At 42.9% G+C, this 25,906-nt stretch overlaps 1 long non-coding RNA gene across 1 annotated transcript; it reads right to left on the reverse strand.

Moving 5' to 3' along the window:
* Nucleotides 1–18,918: 18,918 nt before the first annotated feature.
* LOC309349331 lies at nucleotides 18,919–25,038 on the reverse strand. Its single transcript, XR_014159853.1, has 3 exons — nucleotides 24,267–25,038; nucleotides 19,851–19,983; nucleotides 18,919–19,337 (listed from the first exon to the last, which is right to left on the reverse strand). It is a non-coding gene; the product is annotated as an uncharacterized lncRNA (long non-coding RNA).
* Between the last annotated feature and the right edge of the window lie 868 nt (nucleotides 25,039–25,906).

The raw sequence follows: 25,906 nt of genomic DNA on the forward strand, positions 1-25,906 counted from the left end.
AAATTTGCAAGGAGGGTAGAGGAAATGGCACAGAGAGGGAGGGGGAGGGGGAATGGATGCCCCGCCCCCTTCCAGTTCTGGCTCCACCCACTGCCAACATGCAGCTCCCCACAGGGAACAACAAAATGTTCCCCACCTCAGCCTTACACAGTTATAGAACAGTTATACAATTACAGAGACTACTACTATTAATTCAACCCTAACATAATAACCCATGCTATTGTCTACATTTCAGAAGAATGTTCTATCATTTGGATCACAGCATCCAAGTTTAGAGTTGCAGATGGACAACCTGGATGTAATTTATTGCTTACGAAAAGAACCATGATGCCTCTCTTGGAGTAATGGCTAGACTCTGCTTGTTCAGCAGATACCAATAGCAGTTAAAGCTCCAGTCCTTTAATTAGTCACTAGCTATGCAGTCATAGTTCACAGAATACAAAAACATTCATCGGTGGCCATTCTTTCTGATGTCAATCTGCCAGCAAGCTAGGATATGAATAAATTTCTGATGTAGCAGTTAAGGTTTTAATTAAAAGCACTGTAATGGCATCTGTTCACACAGCGAGCTCAAGGCAATGAAAAGTATCATTGAAGTTTGAAATGCAAAGGGGAAAAAATATTTTGGAGTAATGTAAGTGGAATTCAAAGCAATAGGAAGGAAGAAGGCACTAAATATTGCTACAGCTATTGCAAGAGGAAGACGCCCTCTCCTGAGGCCTACTTATTCAATCAGCTTCCCTGGAAAAAGATAGCAGCTCTTTAAGGGTCAAGTCTTACATTATGAAAACAGAATGGATCTGCACTCACCCTGTGGTCACCTCCTTCCACATTACATCAGCAGCAGTAAAAGATAGCAAAAAAATTGTCTACAAGGAGTCCAGCAACATTCAGCAACATTGTTATTTCACACTAGATTCTCCCTACTGAGTTCCCACTTCTTACTTTATGAATTATGCAGGTGTCCCAAGTAAAAAGCATGAGCATGTTTAAAACAAGGATTAATGTCCTGTTAAACAGGGCAAGCTCAAGATATTTTGCTGCCTGAAACAAAAGACAGTCCCAACACATCCCCCCAAGTTGGTGTGGCTCATCTGACGTCAACACAAAACGGAGCCTTCACTGTTATTGGCTCATTCCTGGGAAATTTTCTTCTAACGGAGATTCAGCAGCCTCCTTCTAGATCAACCTCAAAACATTTGAAGAAGACTTTTGGTTGCCACCAGGCTTAGGTGGTTTAGGTTAACTACCGTATTGGCCTGAATATAAGCCTCACTTTTCCCCCAAATTCTGACCGTGAAAAGTTAAAGTGCGGCTTATATTCGCAACCTTACAGTATGCAGCCAGGAGCACAGGGCAACAGTGCCAGGAATGCAGCAAAGTGGTGCCTGTCCCATGCGTAGTCCCCCATCCTCTCCCCCAAGGCCAGGAAGGGAGAGAGTGAGGAAGGGGAAAGGCCGCTGCAGACAACACAACACAGCTCCCCCCTCCCCCCAAGTATGCAGCCAGGAGCAGCGAGGAATGGAGTGGCTTATATTCGGGTATTTTTTCTTTTTTTCTTTTTCCCCCTCCAATTTTAAAGATGCAGCTTATATTCGGGTGCGGCTTATATTCGGGCCAATACGGTATATAAAACACTGATATTGTTTTCCCATTAATGTCAACAGCAATGAAACGCTGAAATGAAATGCAAGCATAATAAAAAAATAAAGAGCCACCTTGCCAAATATGTAAAGCAGATAACAACAAACACATTTCCATTTACATCTGTGTTATATGGGGACATTTGCCTGATTGACTGCAGTTCTTAGTTGAAAGTACACTTAGCCACAAACACAGGGTTACATCTGCATGATGTGGGAAAGAAGGCCCTGAATGATATGAGATTGTTAGCAAGGATGTGTGACTAACACTTACTTTGCACACTGATATGCCTTTTCCAGCATGAATACTAATCCTATGGGGGGAAAGTCACAGGCACCACAACAGAGAAGTTCCTTTAGCCAGGCACATAGACTTGTATGCCACACACCCTGCAGAATTTCCCTTCTCCTTCTCCTTTTTTCTAAACTAAAAAGACCCAAATGAGACCTTTCTTTACAGCACAGTTTATTCGACCCCCTTAATCAATCCAATTGACAGTATCCTTTTTGAGATGAGGCAACCAGAACACTACACAGTCGCCCAAGCATGGTCTATCTATATGTTTGTATAATGGCCTTATGATAATGACAACGTCATTTCCTGTTCCTTTCCTAATCATGCCTGACGAGATTTGCCTTTTTCACAGCAACTGCACACTACTCAACATGGAGCTATCTAGAAGTCCTTTTGGCTAAATAGAAGCCCTCAGTTGCAGCTGAAACATCATCTTTGCTCAAACAAGTGTCTTTGGGGAAGAGGAACCTTAATCTAATGAATAGAATTCAAGTATTGCCATCACCATAGCTTAGCTAATTTGTGCCTGACACCCACACTCACCCAACTTTCATTGTATTATCACTATTGTTATGTACAGGTAGGATTTATTAACCCTCAGGAATTTGTCCATCAAAACAGCTAGGAATAGGACAGATAAATCCAAGCCGTCAATTAATAAACCGGATGATTTTTTTCCCTTTTTAAGAGACAGAACAGTGTACTGTTATCTTTAGAAGTGTGAAGATAAAAGGCCCTGCCATCATTAAGGGTTCATTGCTGCTGGTTATGTTAATAGCAGAAAATAACCCCAAGCTCTTGGTGGTGCATTAAAAATCATAATTAAATTTTGGAATCAGGGAGGAGGGTGTTAAACATTAATCTGCTGCAATTTTTCACCACCGAAAATGAGCTTTGAAGAAACGCACATGAAAATACTGCAGACTGCATTCAACATAATGCTATGTGAGCGTTCCATCCGTGCAATAATTTCTACTTGCTCTCCTCCTCCAGCACAACCACAAATGTGTTCTAGGGGCTCCACCCATTATTATGACAAACTGCTGCGAATAAAGGTCTACACTTACACTCTGCAACTTTCTTGTCCTGGCCTCGGCACCTAAGCTTTTGTTTCACGTGCTTCGTTGGGCATCCTGGAGATTTTGGAGAAGGAGCCATGGGCATGAATAAAACAACAGTGAGGCTGAGTGTCAGGGAACTGCCATCGGCTCAGGGGCGAGAGGGGAAAAGCCGGATGGATTACAGAGAGCCCTCAAAGATCGTGGGAAGCAGCACCTCCTCAGCAGAGGAGAGTAACCACGCCTCCAGTGGAGAGGAGATGCAGGGCTCGGAGGAGGCGAGGCGGTGCCAGGACACCTTGCCTGAGCAAAGCGGGGAGGAGAGAGGTCCTCCATTACCCACACCCTCCCTGCACAGTAGGCTTCCGCGCAGAGAGGGGAAGTGCAGACTGGGCGTCAAGAAATTACTCTGCTGGGGAAGGTTTAAGGACTGCCCACTCACAGATTCTGCCAGTGAATGAGCCAGCCACGGAATAGTGGAGCTCTGCATGGTGAAGGTTTTTCGGCACAAATAACGAGGCTTTACAGCCGACCAGAGCGGCATTTGCCTGATTGCTCTTGAGTAACCCCCAGATATCCTTACACTGAGGTTCTCAGTTACAACCTTCCCAGGTGCAGGGAGAGCAATTGGGAGATCTGGCCCCAAACCAGGCTAGCTTCTGTACCACAGATCCAGACAGACAGCTTTCACTGACTAAGGTAGTGCAGCAGGAACGCAGAACCCCTTCCATGCTGTGCTGCAGAAATGTTTGAATGACACCTGGAGAGGTTTTCAAAAAGGACACAGCACCAAGGGAGATTTTTATGTTCTTGCTTTAGCATGCTGCCATTGGTTTTGCTGTTGCCTGGCTGCAGGTGTAAAGAAATAAAGAAGCCATAATCACCCAATGATGCTTCCAGGGCAGAGAAAGAAAAATCAATACAAACTTCCTCAGTACCGTACTTAGCTGTGTGGAGAATCATGTGCTGGGAGCCATCAGAAGCTGTAATGTCAGCATCGCTTATTACCAAGTAATAGGGTGGCCAACGACTGAATGCGGATATTCTGACAGCTATTCATTGTTTACTTTTTCCGTTCGCCCCATAATCAAACACACACACGCAGGGGTGAGCCTACAGGCTTCATTGTGAGAGACTAACATTGCTGGTGGTTGTTTTCACTTAACACACAATACTACTGGACAGCAAATCCTTTCAGAGGAAAGCCAGGCTAGTCAGCTTCCCTCGGAAAACACTTATTCTTTTATCTCACAGTGCCAAAGCAATTTCCCAGGGTTTCTGTTTAGCACAAAGCATTATTATTTTCGTCTTCCAACAGCTCTTACCCAAGCAATAGGGCAAGTAAGATTTCTTATCACACTTGTTTACACAAACAGAAAAAACCTCAGTTTGTGGCAAAAATCACAAGCTTGCTATTGCTATGCTGAATATGCAGCCTTCTAACGCATACAGGTAATCCCAGGGTGTTTTTAACAGCACAACACTTTCTTTCTAGTCGCCACATCTTCCTGCATATTTTTAAAATGAAATTTGAATCAAAATGGCTTTGTTACCTATAAAATAAGGTTACCAGATTTTTTTCAATGAATCCAGGGACACTTTTCAACTTCAATAGATTTTGTATGGGGACTGATTTGTAAATCCAGGGACTGTCCCCGGGAAAAGGGGATGTCTGGTAACCTTACTATAAAAGGCCTGAAGATCTTCTGCATTGTTGCCTGAAGGACACCTATTTGCCTGTTGCCACTGTCTCAGAAAGGAGGCAGGTAGAATTAGCAGACCCATGTTGGCTAAGGGTGGTGGTGATGGTGAATACACACTTTGTCCTCCCCAGCTTATTTCTGCTGCACCTGCAGAACAGCAGACTGTTGGAGAAGACAGCCAGGACAGCCAGCAAGCCCTACCCATGAAAAGCAAAAACTTTGCCATAGATGTAGCTAGATTCCTGGGAGAAGCCTATTTCTTTGGAGGCAACTGTTGGTAGTGAGCCAACCCAGGTGGTGTGTCCCCGTGTATCACAAAAAGAGGAGTCACCCCTTTGGGTCATTGTCCTCCAGGATCTAATGAGGGTGAGAGGTTGTGGATGAGAGACTGGAGAAGTCAGTGCGCATGAATTAACCTGGTTTCCAGATGAGAGATGCAGTGATGGAGAGCTGCATCTGTGGTGACAGCATGCATGCAGCCCACATATGCACATCCAGTGTGATTGGTGAACATTTTGTGATTGTACTATTTTATCTTCTTTTGAAATTACTTTTGTCTTGTTTGGGGGGCTTTTTAATATTAATATGCTGTTCACTGCTTTGGAGGTATTTGGCCCAGAAAGTGGTACATTGATAAGCCATAACCTAACTAAATTAGTTCTAAGCTTAAAGACCCGAAGTGTCTAAATGATGATGATGATGATGATGATGATGATGATGGTGATGAATGGTGATGATAATGAAAACATGTAAGAGAATGAACTTGAATTTGAACTGGAAATGACTCCAAGTTCTACCTTAAAGCCAACTTCATTCACTTTCACTTCACTGTCAATTATGGGAACTACTTTCAGGTGTACCTTAGATATCTTTGAACTAATTCTGTTAACCTCATTAAATTAGTTCATTCCCAGCAATGCTCAGTGTACATATATGTTCTTGCCCTTCCCATTCTGAGATTCAGCATAATAGAATATAAGAAATAATATTCAAATATTTTCAAAATGTAATCAATTAATCGTGAATTGATTAACTGGATACAAGCCAGTTGATCAATCAACCAAAAAAAAAATTGAGCCAACCCTATTAATAAAAATTTAGCCTCACATTAATATTCAGTGTTTTCATTATTTTTGTGTTGCAGAGAAAATATATCTTCTTTAAGCTGCTGTCACAGAGTGGTAAACATGCTGCTTGGACCATCAGATACTGCTTTTACTGGATTCAGTATAGCTGAAATGAAAACAGAAGATTAATTTTCTGGTCCACAGTCATAGCATCCCTCTGCTTTTCATTTCCCTTCTTTCTCCCTGAGTTTCAAACATGGTTAGGAGAAAAAGGTACAACAAAACCCCTCCTCCTCTGCAAAGTTAAAGGACTACAAACCACCCCTCTGGCTAGGGCTGAATCAACTAATTTCTAGGCAATCCCAAGGTGATGTACTATAATTCTGATAATCAGTGATGGCTGGTGTCCATTGCAACAGGTAGGGTGGAAGGCAAGGAAGCCAACAGTAGGTGGAGCCAGACCCAACAGACATATGTAGTCAACTGAGTCTAGATTTATCCTCATCCTCCTTCCTGCTGAGTTTTACAAGGACAAAACTGGGACTAAGGAGAAAGAAGCAGGCAGCCAGGGCTGCCCTCTAGACTCATCGTAAGAAAACAGGGGGACTTGGCTGAGGTTGGTAGGGCAATGCCTCCTTGGACCTAATGGACCAGCCTCTATTGGTGATCATCACCTCTCTGATAGCGCCATAGAATTAGAGTTGTAAGCTTCCAAAAGGTTATCAAAATACCTATCTAAAAGATAGGCTGTTAATTTATAAAGGTTGCCTAGCTCTTTGGGAGATCTGATGGGTAAACTGTCATAAATTCTCTCATGCAGAGAGTGGGTAGGTGTGGCGCAGAAGGTGCCTGCAGAGGGAATGGCTCCAAATGGCTGAAATCCATACCAACCAATATCAGAGTGAGGAAATTGGGACATGACCTTGACGGAGGCTGAGCCCCCTCTCATTCTGGCCCTGCCTCCCTCTTACTCTGGCCCTTCCCCCTCAGCTTCCTCCCACCTTTGCCCACCACCTCTGCCACCACAGTCACCACAGCCGCAGGCTCCGCCACCACCATACTTCCAGAAGCCAATGGCACTTCCGGAAGTGCTGCCTCAGTTTCCAGAAGTAAGTTGGCTGGAAAACCACAATAGAAGGATGAAGAAGAATGGGGGAAGTGCTAAGACAAGGCAAGTTGGCACATCTTTTGGTTCTGCACTCTGGTACAATCCATCTGACTTGTGCCACAGCACAGGACCAAAAAATGCATGTCTTTTGGTCCCACAATCTAGTGCAGTCAGAGCCAAAATCCAGGATTGGGATCAGAAGCTGGGGCAGCTTTTGTAATTCTGGGGTGTCCTGCTTAAAACAGGACAGATGTGCAGTTTGGAAGTCATAGAACCTTGCCATGTGCTTTGGAGAATACATATAGAACATCATGCCACATGCTATTGAGTAGAAATATATCCACAATTTCTAGCATATTTGATTGGAGAGAGGGAAATGTGTCCAAACTGCAACAGGCCAGTCAAGGCCCAGGTATGAATAAAATCCACCTAAAATCTTCTCAATATATCACCAAGGTCATCCATGAAGCCTGAACAGGTAGGTGGAAAAGTACAATAATACAACTGCTTAAGCTCTGAAGTGTGTTCAGTTTTCAAATTAGGAATTATTTGTGGGTATTCTAACAAAACACCATGAATGTGTACTCTTATGAAAAACACGATTACTATCATTCTTTATCAAAGTTCTAGACACAGCCTGATCACATGCATCATTGCTCAAAAACTAGCCCAGCTTTTGTTTAATGAGATTTACTTCAAAAGAAAACAGGTATGAGACTGCAGCTTCAGCTTTCAAGCAAGTGATATCGCCTGCTTACTATCCTTGCTTGCACACAGTGCTGTGTACACATTAACAACTTAAAATACAGCTAAATCATTCTTTTTCTCAATTTGCATAGAAACTGGCTTGAGAAAAAATGCATCAAAATGCAGTATTTCATAAGAAATGACAGGATAGATTCAGGATAAATATGATTTTTGGCTAATGTCTTGTGAACACCACTTCCCAAACCAGAAGGATGCAGAGTAGATGGGAGTGTGTGGATAGCCCAGAAAAAGCCAACACAGAAATCTGTTTCTTGTCAATAAAAGACAGAAATACTTCTGCAGTGCACTTGAGTGGAATGACGAAATCTAGGATTATGCTTCTAGTTTGAGTAAATGTTCTAGTTAGGTGCATAACACTATGTTTGAATTGTTAGAGCAACCAGTTAGTATTGCATTCTTGTTCAGGAGATATATTAATTTCAAATTGGGAAATTTGATGTGCGTCGGTGATTTAAATTGGTCTTTTTTTTTCCCCTTGGTGATTTAAACCGCATTGATTTAAATCAAGTCACTCGAGCAAGCAGGCTTAGAAGGCCACAGGAAAAGCATACATATAGCCAGGAGACTTCTTGAAGCATATCACAAGAGTCAAAAGTGAATTATGGAAGGGAATAAAAGCCATAAAGCTACGCAGCGTAAAACCATAATTCTGCATCCAGAAGTAACTTCAGCCAGTTGCAAAATATTTTATTTCCCTTATGCCTCAGCCCCAGATGGTCACAGCTGCCTATCAATCAATGGGGACACTCTTTTAGTACTTCACAAACAACATTTTTTGAGCCGAGCAGCATTAGATTGCATGCAGCTGAATCGCTTAGCAGAAGTTGCAGCCTCCATGTCAGGAAAACACCACATTTGAAGAAAAGGACAAGAGAATAAAATGCAATATATAAGTTGTCATCCAAAGTAGGGATATAGAGCATCTACCTTTGGATGCTGGGTTGATAGAGCATGATTTCATGTCCTCTGGCAGGAACTTCTGCCATCGCACCCCAGCTGTGACCAAGCTTCAGCCTCTGGTTTCATGCTGGTTCCTGCACTGGAGGCTAAAGCTAGTCACCTACTTAGCTTTACAAAGGCAACTGCACAGTTCCACTAGCCATCTTTTGAAGCGAGTGCTTTAATGTAAATGACAACTGCAGCTACAGAGCACAAATGGACCTGACACCCACAGCAGTTCTTTTACATTATTTTTCTGGCACAGCATGTCTTGGATCAAGACCAACTCTGACTGAGTTGAACTATACATGAAGTTGAAGCCACTATAAATTACATGAAAGCTAAACTTCAAAAGTACTTCAGTACTCTGAATTTTTTATAACTGATCAGAGCAGTTAACCAAAGCAGAAGCAAGTGTTCTGGTACAAAACTCCTTGAGCAAATTGCTCTGTTCTTCATGACCAGTCGTGTTGCCCTAAAGCAAATCACGTTAAGGACAAACACAGCACATTTATTACCACATCGCCATATCAGTCCCGGGCCTTGCCCCACTTGAGAATGCAAGAAAGTTGGTAAAAGTTGCAGGTGGCATGGGTTCTTGTAGCACCACCAACTTGGAAATATGGCTGGAAAGGATTTGAGAAAAGTGCAGGAGTTTGGTGCTGGGTTTCCCCAGATAGGGGAAAGAAATGTGAGATAACACAGTAAGCTGCCTTAGACTGAGTCAGACCATTGGGCCATCAAGGTCTGTAACGTCTAAAGCCAGCAGGAGTTACCAAGTTCTTTGGGGCCTGTGGGCACACTTGCAAACATGGGAAAGTGTTGTGTGCACCAGACACATACTGCAACCTATTATACTGACTACAATACAATGCTTCTTACAAGCCCAATTTCAGCAGGGGAAGTGATGGACAGAAGGGACCTGCAGGGGCTATGTCAGTGACCCCGGTCTACTCAGCAGCTTTCCAGAGTTTTAGACAGAAGTCTTCCACAGTCCTACCAGGAAATGCCAAAGTTTGAACTTGGGGTCTTTTGCATGGAATACAAGTGTTCTTCCATTGAGCTACAGGGGACCTGCAAAAGGGGGGCACCCATGCTCTCATGGACCTGCTGGATGCAAAGGGGTGGTGGGGGGCACCAGCTGGGGAACCCCCAAGGGAACCCCCAGAAAGAAGGCTCAGAGCCTGGGGATTGGTAGTGGGATGACAATGAGTGGTCAGAGGGAGAAGAGGGAGCAGATTGGGAGGAGGAGGCGTCAGAAGCTGAAAAGGTAACAGGGTTTAGTCAGCAGGAAGCGAATCACCACAATCCATGCCATAAAACCAAAGCAGAAGTTATAATGAATCCATATTAGCAGTGTTCTTAAAGCCAGCCACATCTGTGGCATCTCTGAGGGGACACACACAAACACACAAACACACTTGTTTTAATGGTTTTGTCATCATATCTTGCATTGGGACAGGGAATCACATTATATATACTTCATTATTTGTACCTAAAAAGAGAAAATGGCATTTGTTTCAGGGTTATTCTTTTAAATGCAATACATATTTTACACTAAAATCTAATTATACTACTGGTCCCTAGTTAGTCCCTTTCAAATCTCTGATTCTTTGGAGTGGCTATTCTACATGAGCAGGAACTGGATGAGATGACCTCTGAGTTCTCTTCCAACTCTGATTCCACTCTGTAACTTCCAGAAGTTTTCAAACAATGTGTGCAGCAGGAACCCACATAACTCAAGGGCAGATGTATTTTCATCTCTGGCCCGTTTGCAAACCTCAAGGAGGCATTTAGGGGAAACTCAGGTATATCATCTCCTATACAAACTGAGCGGATCATTTGTTGTGTGTAAAAATGACTTACTCCCTTGTCACCTTCTCAGAGTCATACTGCATCTCTGGGACTGGGCTACTTCATAGAGGCCAACAAGCTAAGTAAATCAGACAAGACCTGATAGACTGCCAAAGTTGAATGCAGAACAAGCCATTTCTTTGGGGGGCTGTACTGCACAGCCGAGCGCCAACTCTTTCCAAAGGGGAGGAACACACAATTGCAAACCTATCCGACGATGAAGAGTCCTTTTAATAAAAACTGTAAACTGCCTGCAGGAATATAATGCAGGAATTCACAGTTAGCAAGACGGTGTTTTGAAAATAAAATCACTAAGGGGAGACAAATGAATCATGCTGATAGCTTATTTAGAACTGAGTAGACATGTTTAGAACTGTACTGTAGAGATGCTGGGTTATATATAAAGTTATACAAAGGTTAAATATAAAGTTATAAGAACCTTGCAAATTGGCTTAGAGTAACTCAAGCCATTGAGTTCATCTAACGAAGCATTATCTGACCAGCAGCAATCCTCCAGGTTTTCACATAGAGGTTTTACCTACTCTTACCTGAAGATGCCAAGAACTGAACCTGGGACTCCCTGCATATTACTACTTATTCAGGGCAATGCCCCTTTGTATCAACTATTTTTAAACCAGAAATCAACAGGACTACCTGAAGTTCAGCATTTACCTTACTGACTTCTGGCCCACTTCATTAATATTATATATCAGGATTTTTCAACTGAAAGCATTACACGCCCCAATTCAAACATCAAAAGGCAGCTAATTAATTTCGAATATTGAATCAAATAGATGAAATGTATTGCACTGAGCATTATCCTGCCTAAGTTTTCTCCCAAACCTTGTTCAAGGAACTGTAAGCTTTTGAACTTCCAAATTGCGGCACGGCAGATTATTTTAAATACCCAAAGCTTTAAAGTGTTTTAAATATATATTTTAAAAGCATCGGCTCCAGTGGTGGCATATACAGCATAAGCAGAATGTCCAATGAGTGTCAGCATTTTCACAGCACCAACCCTGGGTCCCCCCAGGACACTATTTCAACCTTCCTGAATATGATACCCTCCGGAAGTTTGGGGCTACAACTTCGAAAACAGCTGTGAACAGGGATGATGAAAGTGTAGCCCAAAACATCAGAGGGCACCATACTGAGGAAGGATGCACTGTTTCATGCTGTCATGTGGATGGAGTTTCTTTGGAAAATGAGGGAGCTTATATGAAACACATTGTCCCCACCCACACTTACCAGCTCTCCTGTGACATTGTTGTCATGCGTTACATGGGTGCTTCCATAGCTCAGAGCACCTCTCCCAGTATGAACCTACCAGACCCTATAGTCTTCATATGAAGCCCTTCTCCACCTGCCTCTGAGGGAGGTTCAGAGAGTAGTGACAAGGGACTCCTGCTTGTGGAATGCTCTCCCTAGTGAGGTCTGCCTGGCACCATCATTAACCACCTTTCAGTGCCAAGTAAAAACGTGTATCTTCTCCCCTGGGCATTTGACAGATGTTTTGTGCTGATAAAAACTTGCTGTTTTGCCGAGTCTGTTCATGGGCCATTGTAATAATTGTGTTGTACTATTTTTTGTTTTTATGCTTTACCTTTGACTCTTACATTTTTTATTTTATTTTTTGCTCAGTCAAATCAATTGAAGTATCATCATCAGTGGTCTCTAGACAATATGGCTGGAAAAATTGCCTCACATTCTCTAGCCTATTTCCATATTTCCAGGAATCCCTATTAATTAAAACAAATATTTTTAATTTATCATTTTAATTTATCAATACTAGTTTGCATAAGGATGAAAAATGTTTGATCCAAAGTAACGTAGGCTGATTAGCACAGCAGCAATTTAAATAAAAGAGGACACCCAGAACCCTCTGAAATAAAATAGATTTTTATAGACAGCTTAAATCCCACTTGCTAAATATATTGAACTGTTCACCCTACTGAACATATTCACTGCTTTGTTAGAAAAAGAATTGGAATGCATAGAGCCAGTTGGACAGAATTATGCAGATCACTATAAAATTCAAATTGGTCTTTTTATGGAAATGGATACAAAACCCCTTTCATATTATATTTTTGCGGGCTGTTTATGGCACACCTGGGGACATGTTTTCATTATCTGACTGCCCTGGTCAGAAATTTACTAAACTGTCCATAAATCCATGCCCAATATTTATAATAACTTCTCATCTAATTCATATCTCAGATGGCGGGGTGCAGACATTTTAAACACAAAACAACAACAAATAGAATTAGCTCAATCCAAAGTCCATAAACCATATTGGTTGAAGCAAAATTCATTTTTAATCAGGTGTATCCAACAGAGAAGCATAAATGAGAAATGTGTGTTCTTTACAAGCCTTCTGTTTTACTGGGAAAATCAGCCTGCCTGCCTGTGAAGAACAGGCTATATCAGAAAGGAGAAAGTAAGGTAAGGTGGGTTTTTTTAATAAAAAAAGGCTTGCAATAACAGCTACCTGTGGCATAATTGGTACAATCTAAGGTACTAGTTCAACCATAATCGGTCTAATTGGCTTGCAGCCCACATATCTCACGACATCTCCTTTGATCTGCCATTTATTTACTTATTACCTTTAAATCCCACCGTTCCTCCAAGGAGCTCAATGTTGAACACCCAACAGGGAACTACAACAAGTCATGGTTCTCTGCTGTGTGTATCTCATGTTTACAACAGGGGTGGGCAACCTGTGGCCCTCGTGCTAAATGTGGCACTTGGCCTAATTTTATGCAGCCCTCAGCATACAATCAGTTCAGATGAGAAAGAGTGGTCTGTCCCTCTGCTGGCAGCTTGTCTGTCAGGGTGAAAGAGGGAGAGGGAGAAAGATGGCGGTGATGGAGACAGAGAAAGGGGGAGAGAGAAGGGTAAGGGACCACCCTACCCACTCGCAGCTTTGGCCCTACCAAAAATCAGTCCAGAGCACAGCAGTTAGACTTGCAGTTAGACTTGCTTCCTGTGTTGAGTCCAAAGCTATGGCTTTGGAGACCTCCCTGGCAGTGCTATTTTTTCTACAAAAAGAGGTGCCGGAATTCACCATGAATGCCTCCCTTGTTCTCTTATAATGGCAATGGCGCCCACCTGAGAGGTGTCAGAACTGAGTTCCGGCTGGGGGGAAACCCCCTGCTCCCTGGGAACCTAATACGGAAGCAAAAACTGTGTTAATGTTGTGAGCCCTTCCACCTGATGTTCAGCCTGTGTGTGTTTGCGTGTATATAAAATTATATATCACAAAGACAACACAGTCTCCACTTACCTTCATTCCATGGAAATCAAACCCAAGGCTTATGCTGGAACCCCTCAGTTTCTTGTTGCTTGGAGACTGGGGTGCACATAGCAATATAATGTGTGGAGTGTCAGGAGTGCGTGCAGGAGCCAGGCCCTGTGACCAGTAGGGCTTCACAGGACTGGGGCCTTCCTCAGTTTGATCTGAAGAGGCAAGGCGCGGCCGCACAGGTGAGGCCGCTTGGTAACTCACTACACCTGGTGGCAAGAGCCAGGAAGGGATATAAGGTCAGCATTTCCCTTCAGCTCTTTGCCACAGCAACACACTTCTTGCCTTGCTGTGTTTAGCTTCTTGTTTCCTGATCCTTGGACCCCGGCTTCTTGATCCTCAGACCCTTGACTTCGTGACTCCCTGCTTCTTGATCCTTGGACCCTTGACTTCTTGACTCCTTGCTTCCTGACCCTCAGACTCCTGGCTTCTGGACTCTCGTTCCTGTTCCTACTCCACCATCTTGCCCCTGGTCCCAACGTCCTCAACCGGGACTTCGACTGCCCGTAGACATGACCGTGACATGGAGTGCTGCCTGAAACACAGCAAACTGTTCTACATGTCACTCTGTACATTTGAATTGACTCCACATGTTGGTGGAGGTGAGAGAAGCACACACTCGTTTCTGTAGCTGCAGTAGCTCCTTTCTATGTGCACAGGGAAATCTCGATTAAAAGTTTTTTAATGCTACACTTGAATCATTCATACCGGCTGGTCTCCAAAAGCAGTATGTCAGGCCAACACTATCTGCAAGTGGAAAGCAATCTGAATAATGATAAATGAATGGGTGACAGCAATAAGCTAGGCAAATTCATTTATAGCCTCATAAGTGAGAATAATTTATTTTTTTTCTGGAAAATTAGCATGTGGTGCTGGAGAAGAAATCAAATTGAATTTCTCTCAGCTGTAGAGCAACAGCTTATATTTAGGAGTGCATGCATTTGGGTAAATTATTATGTAATCACATGAAAGTATCTATTTTCTTTGCTGTTCAGGGTAGGCATTTAATTTCATCTTAGATATTAAACTCTTCAGTGGCAAAGAAGTCTTCGCTCCAGTTAAAGATGTCATTACATGCACTGTAAAGTGAGAACAAAAAGCCGATTTATTCCACCAGGTGAAATAGCTTCCTTTCCTAACCTTGAGAAAATCTTTAGCTGGAATCAGCTTGCTAACTTGATAATATTGCCTAGAAGACTCAATTTTTAACCCCACCTTCCTTTGTTAAGTCCATAGGTTCTGCATCATTTCTATGATGGTCTTTTTAATTTGTTGTATAAGGCCTCTTAGGTAGTCCTACATTTAATCAGGAACATAGGATATAAGTACTTTAAAGAGCTCAATCTCACACTGAGGAAACACCAACTGGGGGACATACAGAATTTGGTGGAAGCCGGAATATGCCAACAGAATGTCAGATATTTGATTTGATTTGATATTTATATTCCCGCTTTTCCAACAGCATGTGTCGAGCTCAAAGTGACTCACTATAATTGCAATAACATTTAAAAAAAAGATATACCACTGCCACCAACAGAACACTTTGGATACACCAATGTTTCAGCCACCAAAAGCTTCAATGAGGCGGGCAAAGAACTGAGGGGAAAGCTGTTCCCCATGTCGACTACTGCCTCTCCCATACTGAGAGCAAAGGATGTGGTGTAGCCCAGCACCCAATTACAGCACACCAGCACCAGCATATTTGCCCCAAACTGGGAGATGATAACGCAGGTGATTGGATAAGCTGCATGAGCCTAGTATCTGTCCCTATGTTGTGTCTGCTTAGAACTCACAAGGGAAAACATTGAAGATGGATAAATAATTTTATATTAAATAAATAATTTAAGCAAGGGAAGGTGGAAAACGCGTACTGCAAAGCAAAGTAGAGTGGCTATGGCTGTCTCCCATCCATGTCTGCCCTCAATCGTGGGTGTTTCCTGAAATGTATGGCTCTAGCAGTATGGTACCCCTTGCACTGGTTACTGGAGAGCATCTTGGCTGAATGTCAAGTCTTGGTCTTGACCCTGGATGAGGAACCTCAAGCCTGGGAGCCAAATGTGGCCTCTCTGTCTGGCTCTTGAGACTCTTCCCAGGCTGCACACATCCCTGCTTTGCACCCTTGGCTGGTATTTTTGCTTAGCTTGCGTGTGTCCCTGCACTCTGATAATTCCTTGTGCTTGCCTGGGTGGAGGGAGATTGCAAGTGTGTGTTAGAGCTAGCCTTCTGAAGAAAGATAAAATGCACAGTTGTTGATCTGCCCACTTTTCCCTCTGGCTCCACCCAGCAGTGGCATGTGGACTACCTAGAAGGTTTTCTAGAAGGTTCCATTTCCCTGGTCTTGACCTCCAAAGCCATGACTAGTTTGTGACCAGGTTGCTTGAAGGACCAGATTCACACATCTCCTCAGATGCTGAGATCAGCTAGGAAGGCTCTGCTCATAGACCAACCTGTAAGATAAATTAGATTGGCAGGCACAGGAAACAGGGCTATTTTTTAGGCGGCCCACACTTGTGTGAACTCCCAGCTGTTGAGCATATTGCCCCCCAAATGCAGACCTTCCAACAGGCCTTGAAGACTCCATTATTTCAAGTTGCTTGCTCTCAAAGGTTTTACAGCGCGGCTTGTTTGAGATTCTTTTCAAGTGTTTCAGCTGATTTCCATAGTATACTGCTGTTTTTAAAGGGTTGCTTTATGGTAATTGTGATACTGTGTTTCATGAATTTGTTTTACATCAGCCAGTTTTGTGAGGTCTTTCCCCTAAAAAGCAGCCTAAAAATATTTAAAGGGGAGGAAGGAAACACCCTCCGCTCCCAACAGTGGGGAGCACTATTCTTCCACAGAGAAGATGCTCATCACCAGCTTGCAGGTCAGTAGTCTATTGGCAAAGGTCAGGCACTCTGCTCCAGCCATTGCTCTCAGCTTTGCAAATGTGTGGAGCAGAACAAGCTGCCAGCTTCCAAGGGGGAAGGGATATATTCACTCACAGTCACCGCCGTCAAACAAGTCAATAGATAAAGGTCTTCTCAACATAGAACTGCAGCATTTAGGCATATTTCTCTTGCTCTATTTGCTGCAAGGGCTCAGTCCAGGCACCCAAGTGGGGATCTTGTAGCTAGCCCACTAGCAGGCCAGACTTCTTGGAGGTGGTTGCACAGAGCTGGTTTCCCAAGCATTTTATAAAAGGTAAAGGGGGGGACCCCTGACCATTAGGTCCAGTCGTGACTGACTCTGAGGTTGCGGCGCTCATCTCACTTTATTGGCCGAGGGAGCCGGCATACAGCTTCTGGGTCATGTGGCCAGTATGACTAAGCTGATTCTGGCGAACCAGAGCAGCACACAGAAACGCCATTTACCTTCCCATCGGAGCGGTACCTATTTATCTACTTGCACTTCATGCTTTCGAACTGCTAGGTTGGCAGGAGCAGGGACCGAGCAACAGGAGCTCCCCCCGTCGCGGGGATTTGAACCGCCAGCCTTCTGATTGGCAAGTCCTAGGCTCTGTGGTTTAACCCACAGCGCCACCCATGTCCCGCCATTTTATAACCAACAGCTAATCCATTCTGCGGTAAGGTTCCATGAATGCTGCAGATGCAATTCTGTAGGTGGAAAAGTGGATCACAACAGGTGCAGCTTGTTGTTTAAAGGTGAAAAGAGCTGCAGCCAACCTGCCCTGCCCCTGACAATCTCTCTCTCTCTCTCTCTCTCTCTCTCTCTCTCTCTCTCTCTCTCTCTCTTTTCAGCACAGTTATTAATGCTACAGGGGTCCTGCTCTCTTTTGCTTTTCTGGCCACAATGGCTACATGTGGGAAACTGCCATGGCAATAAAGGCCATGGATCATTTTTGCCATGATGCACATGTAATCTAAAACCCATCACTGGATTGCATATTTTACGCTTTCCCTGTCCTAGTCCCAGAGGAACAAAATGCCAAGTGGCATAATATACGTTTGTCTTACTAATTTGAAGCAAAGCAATGGAGGTGGAAGAGGAGAGAGAAGAGACAGGATTTTCTGATCACATAGAGGTTTGGGGGGGGTATACATACAGAAAAGTGTGTGTGTGTGTGTGTGTGTGTGTGTGTGTGTGTGTGTGTGTGTAGTTATTGATGCTGCTCCTAAACTGGAAGATGTTCCAGAGACTTTAATTGAATTGCATATTTGCTTATGCATGCATTTGCTTGATCACTATATTAGTCACAGTTGCTTTAGGGTTCATGCTCACAAGAAGAAGCCAGAAAATCAATGTGCACTATTAAAATAAACCAAAGGTACCTTCCCTCACAGAGCAATCATGTCAAATTTCACTCAATTAATGCTCCCCATACTGAATTTAACGTATTGCCAAGCCCCTTGGTTAACTACCTCTGTAATGAAAGTCTCCATGGAAAAATGGCTTAAGTGCTCAAAAGTAATGAGAGGAGAGAATGGCCAGTGTGAGAGATGTGCCATATTTCCTTTCCTAGCAAATCTCTGTTGAATAATTCAGCATAAGATTCATGCTCTCCCTCTTTCTCATATAATTTACTGCATATAACCTGCATATATTTCAACTTCTCACTACTTACTTATACATATGCATACATTTACAAGCTATACCTGGAATGAGGAGATTAGTATGACCTAGTCAAAGTGCTTTATCATACCTGCACAATTATTCACTGCCATATAGTTAATTGATCAGTAAACTTGTTTTACAAGCTCCCCTCCCCTACTATTATATTAGAAGTTGCAGTAAAACAAAGGTGGGCAACCTCCAGCCCACCAGATTCTGTTGAACTTCAACCCACCAGCCCCAGTCAGCCTGGCCCAATGGTCAGGAACAAGTAGTTTTTAATGTTTAACCTTTTATTACATTTTTATATGTCTTGGAAGCTGCCTACTGTGGCTGGGGCAACCCAGCCAGATGGGCAGGGTATAAATAATGAAATTATTATTATTATTATTATTATTATTATTATTATTATTATTATTAGTTGTTTGTTTGTTTGTTTGTTTGTTTGTTAAATTTGTGTACAGTTCTTTGTCCAAAGATCTCAGAGCAGTTCACAGCATAAAAATACAAAATAGAAACACAATCTACATGATAAAAACAAGAACAGAACAGAACAATAACACACACACCCTCCAACAAACACATATAAAAGGATATAGAATGTTAATCAGTCAAAGGCCTGGTTGAAGAACATTTTTGTCTGGCGCCTATAGATGTATAATGAGGGTGCCAGGCAAACCTCCTTGGGGGAGCATTCCACAAATGGGGGGGCACAACAGAAAAGGCCCCTTCTTGTGATACTGCCCTCTGGACCTCTTGTGGAGGAGGCACACAAAGAAGGGCCTCAGATTATGATCTCAGGGTCCTGGTTGGTTCATATGGGGAGTGGTGGTCCTTGAGCTATTGCATTCCTGGGCTGTTTGAGGCTTTACAGGCAAATGCCAAAACCAGCACTTTGAGTTACAGTCCAGCAACATATGGACAGTCACAGTTTCTTCAGCCATCCAGTAAAAGGTACATGTCTTCCACTGATGGAGGAAATAATTTAATTGGGTGGTGCCCAAGTAGGCAAACTTCTCTGGCCAGGTGATGGGTGCACAAATGCATATACTAAGGAAATGTGTGCACATTAATACATGTATTAGTTAAAATTACATACAAAATTGCTTTGCAAACATGTGCATAGTAGGAAACATTTGCACAAAAAAGCTTGACAAATTTTCCACAGGAAGTTCTGTTTAATACAAAAAAGTGCACACTAATGCGGAGAAGCTAAGAACTGAATTTAAGATGGGGGGAAATGAGCAACTGAGAGAAGTAAAAATTGACATATTTACCCATCCCTACTTTTAAGTTATAAACATTCTGGACTTAGTGGCAAGATTCAAGAAGTGTAGCCTGACTATCACATGTTGGGGATAGCGCTGCATTCGGAGAAGCAAGTACTTTTCCTAATATAAACCTAGGAGCCATCATGGTGATTATTCAAGCTGTGAAGGCCTTGTCATTTTTCACATGAATTTGAAGCTGCAAGTTATCATTAGAATGGCAAGGTTTGCCACTGGTGGCAGGAAATACAGAGAGTGTAATCACAAGCATGGTGCGTAATTCTCGGGTTCCTACCAGGATGGTCACCGACATCCTGCTGAGAGTCTAAAAAGAAGGTCAAGGTAAGTAATATTTCTTCCTCCTCTTGCCTCTTCTCTTGAGGCGAAAGCCTTGCCGCCTGCTTTTCATCAGCCGTATCTGAAAAGTCCTGTGAGAACAATCGCAAAATTTGTAACATCCCAACTGTGACTGGACAGCATTGCTCACAGCATTTAATTCTCTGGATAAACTGTGACTTTGTCATGACACTGCAGCAACTTGGTTTCCACACAGCCTGCTAAAACCCTGCACAAGCATTATGCTTTGAGGGACATCACACTCCAGACAAATCTGCAGATCTATCGCACTTAGCTAGATAAAATAAGTTGTCCTGACAGTCAACAAGATTTCGGGAATGAAAAATAGACTGCAGACACTGCTAGGCCCAGGCAACAACATACATCTTAAAATAAGCTTATGATGCTGAGATTCCAAAGGTCACCTGGGAAGTTTCAAAGAAGCTACAAACCAAGGAGATTCAAACCAAACTAGAGAGAACTGCTTAGAGGGGAGTGGGACTGTGGCTCCTTCTCCCATTCTTCTTCATCCCCAATGGCTTCAATTCAGAAAATTGGGAAGGAGAGCCTACTCACATATACATTCTATGCTGTCGCTCCATATGGACAGTGCAAATAGAAGAGGCATAGATACCATGGGGCAAGTCTGTCAGTCCAGTATTTCTCGAATTTGAGTCCCCAGATGTTGTTGGACTACAATTCCCATCATTCCTAGCTACCATGACCAGTGGTCAGGGATGATGGGAGTTTTTGTCCAACAACATCTACGGACCCAAGTTTGAGAAAGGTTGCTCTAGCCTCTATGTAGTATTATTTATCAAATTTGTATACCGCCCTTCATCTATGCATCTCAGGGCAGTTCATAACATAAAATGCATATGGTGGATGTGTTGAAGGATTACTTGTGAACTGCTGTAGAACATGGCAGATCCCCCAAATGAACTGTGTGGGCCTCAGCATGAAAACTGAGGCACATTTTCAGGAAGTGCAAGGGACAGCATCCAGCATACAAGGGGGTATACTCAAGATGTACATAACTTGAGTGGTGAGCCCGTGATAGATCCATCTACACACATACCAGGTTTTGGTCAACCAATTTAATAAATAATAATAAATAAATATTAACCAACACCACCCCTTCCAATTGCAGCAAAAGAAATGTGTGTATGTACACATTTGCTTTATTTATAAAAACAAAAAAGATGCAGAACAAAAAATTAAACCAAATAAACATGCCTAAAACATCAAGTCTGAACAGGGGAAGGTGGCAAGGGGGCAGAAAGAGATAGAAAATTAACACCCTGCTGGCTTTGGAGGAGGAAAAGTGGCAAAATGCCTACACTGGACCCTGTAGCTTGGGTACAACTGTCAAGAGACATTGCTGGCAGATGATGATCATGTTAGAAGGCAAGCAAATTAATGCAATCTTGACACTGTGGAGGATGTAACTATGTAACTATGGGAACAGAGCTGGCAAATGGGTTTGTTTGTTGCAAGGTCTGGTCCCTAAGGAACAGGAGAAAGTCAATAGGTGAAGCTTTCTATCTGCATGCTAAGAACTGCATGTTTTGAATTTCTGTCTGCCATGAAGCTGCTAAATTAGGGTTACCAGAATTAGGGTTACCTCCTGGGCAATGGTGTGCCACCCGCCTGTGACTCCCGAGCCTTCCCCAATCTTCTGCCCCCTTCCCCTGTTGTTCTGACAGATCGGGGGAGGCTCTGGAGTCATGGGCGGGCGTTGCCCAGGAGGGGCGCAAGGCGTGAGGTTTCTCTGCCAAGGAAGGTGCAAAGCCCTTCTTTCACACCCTGTGAAACATAAATGTGCAGAGTTTTTAAAAAACTGGGCAACTGCCACCTGTCCCTGACTCCCAAGCCTCCCCAATCAGTCAAATCAAAGGGGGCAGGGGATTGGGAAGGCTTGGGAGTTACGGGTGGGCGGTGCACCATTGCCCAGTTTTTTAAAAACTCTGCACATTTATGTTTCACAGGGTGCGAAAGAAGGGCTTTGCACCTTGCCTAGCAGAGAAACTGTGTGCCTTGTGCCCCTCCTGGGCAACGCCCACCTGCGACTCCCAAGCCTCCCCTGATCTGTAAAAACAAAGCGGGAAGGGGCAGATCATCAGGGAAGGCTTGGGATATGCATTTGTGCTTGGGCCCAGGGTCTTTTGCCTCACCATCCCCACTACTGGTATGCCCCACAGAGGACCTTAAGGTCCATGAATAATCATAGTTTAGAGGTCCTGGGCCCTAAGGAAGTCAGATTATCCTCCACTAGGGCTAGGGCCTTCTCAGTGATGGCTACAACCTGGTGGAATGCTCTGTCCCATGAGACTAGGGCCCTGCAGGATTTAACTTCCTTCCGCAGGGCCTATAAGACAGAGCTATTCCACCTGGCTTTCAATCTGAACTTAGCCTGATCCCTTTCCTTTCCTTCCCTCCTCTCCCCTTTTTATGAAGATTACCCACTCTGGGATCCCACAGCTAATTCTCCCCTGATCTCCTCGCTGGCCCAAATAGGACTAATTTAGCCAGCTAGCCCTGGTGATCTTCTAATGTTTATTGGATGAATTTTCCCCCTAAATTGATTTTTGAATTCTGAATTTATTGTTATTCACGTTTTATACTGTATCAATTAAGTGTTTTAAATTTGTTGTTAGCTGCCCTGAGCCCGGTTTTCTGAACCAGGAAGGGCGGGGTATGAATAAAAATGTATTATTATTTATTATTACTGACTCCCTGTTGCTACTCAGCTTTTTTAAAAAAGTCCCTGGATTCATTGGAAAAAAACTGGTAACCATATGCTATATATACATGGTCTCTCTCTCCCTCAAAGGGGAAAAGGCAGGGAGGTAAGGGGTTGGGGAGAATGCTGTTTGAACTTTAAAAAGTAATTCAAAGCTAGCCCTGGCAGCAAATACAAACTGAAAAGAAGAAGCCTAATCATGACATGCTCCACAGTTAAGAAGCATTTTCCAGTTGTATTGTACTGTTCTGCTAAGGCAGACACATCGGAGAAGGCCAAGGAGTTCATGCAGTCACCAGACCTCCAAGGTGGAAAAATATAATATATGGATGGCTTGAAAAAAGAGCTGGGGAATACCACACACAACTATAATGAGGCACTCTGCAAAGTCATAGTCAATCCTTTGAACTTCAGGGAATCATAATCCATCAATCTGGCTTCCGAAAGATGGATCATCATTTGTTTGGCGAACATGCAGGATCAGTTACAGGAGTGTTCTGGGAATTGTAGTTCAAATGACCTTTCATGTTAGTCAAAACAATAGCTCAAAGTGACTTTCCCACTTACAAATGGATTGTACTTTTCACTCAATGCTCCTGGTGCACAGTTCTTGTTAAAATAAAGTGAGGCAAGGACCACATGTAGCCTTTAGCAACTTAGATACAAAGTTCCCTTTATTGTTTGCATTTTTTTAAAAAGCGAAACCCATCTGGCTAAAGGCAAACATAAGATATGGCCATAACAGCTAAGCAGCTACAGCAGATGTTGCAGAGACCAGTGAAAAGTTAAACAAAACCTGGCCTGATAGCCTAGAATGTCAGTCTGTATAACAAGTTTGCCCCCCACCTCAAAGAATTGCAAAATGGACAAAAAGGTAGTAAACTCTTCATCCATGCTCACCCCCAATAACTGGGGATGCCTGCTACAATGAGAGGAGACTTTTATGGGTGCCAATGTGATTTTTCCTCCCACTGCAAATAGCAGACATGGGGAGAAGATTCTGATCAGGATCGCGAAGTCAAAGGGTTAATCACCTCCACTTCTCCAGTTTCATGATCTAGCTCAGGGACTCTTGCACTGTCTATTTGGCCTTTTGCTAGTGGCCACATTGGGAGTAAGCAATTTCATAAATTAATATGTCATTTGGAGAACTACAGTGTCTATCCTTCAGCTTTTGCCAATCTGTTTCGTGTGTGTTAAAATCACAGCCTTTCCCACCAGAACGGAAGCACAAACCTTTCCTTACCTTGGCACTGCTGCCATGCAATTTTGTATAGAAGACTGGCAAAATTAACAGCATCTGGCCCTGATCACAGTTAATGCAAGGTGCATGAATTATAACGAGGTGAACAAATTTCAAGTGGTTCTTGGTTCACTGAGGGCATAGGAGGAAATGCCTTTTATGGTAGCATCTAAAAAACTATTTCATTCATCTCCCATTCTTTCTCCCAAGTTTTGGTCAGTAGGCAAGATAAAATGCATGCACATGCAAGCTTTTCTTTGCATGTTTGAGGTTTTTTATTTTCTATTTTAACATCAAATTGACAGGGTTTAGATACAGGATTTCAAGGATGAACCTGAATATGAACATTATGAGGTTAGTAAAAGCAACACAGCAATAAAGAGACCTACCATTAAGTGTCTGATCATCAGTCCTCAAATGCCCGTTCCTGCAAGCCTTCCTGGTAGCGTATATACAGAACAGTAGGATATGATGCTGGTAGATGATGTGTTCTCATTCTCTCTTTCTGACAGAGGAGGAAGCACAGCCAAAGCACTCTGCTCTTTTCATAGTAGAAGAAACTGCACAGCACTATGGTGGCTTCAGGTAAAAGAGCTGGCAAGCAATTATGCAGCACTGGGTAAGATATGTATTTATTGAAAGAGCTAAGTTTCCAGAAGCTGCTTTTAAAAAGCTCAGACCAGGGAGTGAATGCCATCAGCTCCTGAAGAGCCCACCAATGTCCTGAAACAGCTCTGCTGTTCAATTCTTTTGCCCTGTAACTTTACTATTATCATTTAAAATAGCAAACCGCTTTGAATGCTTTAGCAGAAAAGCTGCACCACATTCAAGTAATAATTTGTCATTCAGCTACTCTTGTGGAGGCTGAACAAAGTACAAAATCCATTTATGCAGCAAGTAGTGTAGGAGTTTCTAGCTGTTTTTCACACCTGACACCAGTGCTATTTTTCTAGAAAAAGAGGTGCTGGAACTGACTAGGAATGCTTCCCTTGTTCTCTTATAATGGCAATAGAGCCCAACTTAGAGGTGCTGTCACTGAATTCCGGCGAGTTCCAGCTGAAAAAAAGCCCTGCCTGACACTATTGGTATGAGCTTTCAGATTTAAGAGATATACCTCATGTCAGTTTTCCATGCCCATTGCTGTGTTTCTTGGCAAAACAGACAGAAGGTGCCCTCTCTTTTCCCAATAGCAACTTCTGTGGAAAAAGGGTTGGAGGAGGCAGCTCAGAAGGAAAGGGTTTTCTAACACGCACAAAGCATTCTCCTTTATTATTACTTCAAAACCTTAAGAGATGTGTTTCAGCAACACAAACAAGTTCTAGGATTAATCAAGCTTAAGTTAAGCTATATCTGCTTTGCAATTCTGCAGAACTATAGCTGGAGCATTTCCACCACTAGGACTAGGCTAACTTGCAAACACTCTGTCCACTATTGTTTTGAATTCTTTGCCATCTTATGAAATATTCAGTTCCAGACTCAAGAATGAGATCAAATAGGATCTGAAGCATTCTGTAGGGTCTGCCTATTTCCCTCCCGCTGACAAAATGACAGAGAAAAATGCACCAAGACAGAGGCAAAGATTCTGGTCTGTTTGTTAAGTGTTCTGCAGATGAAAAACCAGCTGAAATCTCATTGCCTTTTTGAATTCAAATGCACTCACCCACTACTGAAACTAATCCTCAGGATAGTAATCAATGCCATCGTCAGTAAGTTTATTGTGCTAGCCAAAGGCTATGACAAAAGCATAGAAACACAATTTCAGATACAAAATATAAAGGAAAATACATGAATATTTTCCCATATGAATTTTTGTCTCAGAATATATCTGAAATTGTTTTCATTCATCTCCACCACTCCACTTTTCTCATATTTATTAATTTATATACTGTTTTTACATTCCAAAATGGCTTCTGAGTGGCTTACACATCTTTCCATTGAATTGGGGGGGGGGAATCTCACTAGTCCTTAAATTTAAGCTCAATGACAGAATGTGCATGCATGAGAACTACTGCATATGTACAGTATTTGG

The sequence above is a fragment of the Podarcis erhardii genome (genome assembly GCF_964252035.2).
Source record: "Podarcis erhardii genome assembly, chromosome: 8".
NCBI classification, from domain to species: domain Eukaryota; kingdom Metazoa; phylum Chordata; class Lepidosauria; order Squamata; family Lacertidae; genus Podarcis; species Podarcis erhardii.